Source organism: Cibotium barometz, chromosome 2 (assembly GCF_041138505.1).
Source record: "Cibotium barometz isolate CiBa-2024 chromosome 2, ASM4113850v1, whole genome shotgun sequence".
Classification (NCBI taxonomy): domain Eukaryota; kingdom Viridiplantae; phylum Streptophyta; class Polypodiopsida; order Cyatheales; family Cibotiaceae; genus Cibotium; species Cibotium barometz.
In genome coordinates this window covers 43,766,340-43,767,905 of record NC_141047.1, presented here as the reverse complement: position 1 = coordinate 43,767,905, position 1,566 = coordinate 43,766,340, and the positions used below count along the sequence as shown (strand labels likewise).

The 1,566-nt window shown below is 72.2% G+C and overlaps 1 pseudogene; it reads right to left on the bottom strand.

Annotated features, from left to right (window-relative positions):
- Nucleotides 1–1,447: 1,447 nt before the first annotated feature.
- Nucleotides 1,448–1,566, bottom strand: LOC147641115 (5S ribosomal RNA; annotated as a pseudogene).

The window sequence follows — 1,566 nt, the reverse complement described above, 5'->3', positions numbered from 1 at the left end:
ATTTCGTGCCTGCGGGGCGAGCTTTCGTGTGCCTTACGGTAGCACGAGTGCTCGCACGGTACGCTTGCGCGTCTCCTGGGAGTGTAAGTGCCCCCCCTCCCGGGACGAAGGGGGTGGAGGGAGGGACAATGTGAGAAGTCTTGTGGTGGAGCCGAGTGGGAGGGACTCCTCAGAGTGTGAGTGGAACGGACTCTGCTCTTCTGCAATCTGAGTGTTCGTGTGTCGGGGTCGTCGCCTGCACTTCAGAACGCCCGCGGAGCATGCACGCACTCGAATGGATGTACGCATGAGTGTTTGCCTGAACGACCGCGCCGCGCGGTGAACTCGGCTCTCGGGGGGGGGGCTTCAGGCATGGCACCGCAGGGGACGGGGGGGTCGTGAGGGCACGGCTCCCGAGGGGCCTTCGGGCACGGCTCCGCAAGGGCCGGGGGCGTGAGGGCACAGCACCGTGGGGGCCAGGGGGCGTGAGGGCACGTGGTCCGGGGGGCCGGGCGGGGGGTGTACACCGCGAGGCCAGGGGGCGTGAGGGCATGGCTCTGTGGGGGGGCAGACGGGGGGGTGTTCCGGCACGGCACCACAGGGGCTGAGGGGCGAGGGCACGGGGGGCGAGGGCACAGGGTCCGCCGGGGGGCAGGTGGGGGGGTGTTCGGGCGGCACGGCACCGTGGGGGCCGGGGGGAGCGTGTGAAGACACGGCACCACGGGGGTGGCGGGGGGGCACAGCTCCGGGGGGGCTTCGAGCACGGCAACGTGGGGGGCCGACGGGCGTGAGGGCATGGCGTTCGGGGGGCGGGGGGTGTTCGGGCACGACACCGTGGGGGCCGGCGGGCAGGGGGTGTTCGGGCACAACACCGCAAGGGTCGGCGGGCATGAGGGCACGGCTCCGGGAGGGGCGAGCGGGGGGTATTCGGGCACGACACCGCAGGGGCCAAGCGCGTGTGAGGGCACGGCACGTGAGGGGCGGGCCGGGAGGGCATGAGGGCGTGAGGGCAAGGCTCCGAGAGGCCAGGCGGGGGGGCATGAGGGCACGCAATGCGGTGCGATAGCACGGCTCCGCGGGGCATGGGGGTGGGCGGCTGGGGTGAGCGCACGGCTCCGGGGGGGCGTGGGGGGGCATGGCACACGGGGGGCGAGCTAAGAGGTGTTCGGGGGCATGGCACGCGGGGGGTGGGGTGAGCGCACGGCTCCGAGGGGCGCGGGGGGACACGACACGCGGGGGGTGAGCCGAGAGGTGTTCGGGGGCACGGCACCACGGGGGGGCGGGCCGAGGGCTGTTCGGGCACGGCACCGCGGGGGGCGGGCCGAGGGCTGTTTGGGCACGGCACCGCGGGGGGCCGGCGGAGCGTGATGCCACGGCACGGGACGGAAGGTCGAGGGGGCGGTGAAGGGCACGGGGGGGGCGTGACAGCACGGCTCCGAGGGGCATAGTGATGCTCCGGCCCAAAAAAAGGGTGCAGCACCAGGAATTTCTGGGAGTTCACCCATCCCACTACTGTTTTGGCCCAAGCACGCTTAACTGCGGAGTTCTGCTGGGATCCGGTGTATTAGCGCTAGTATGACCGCACCA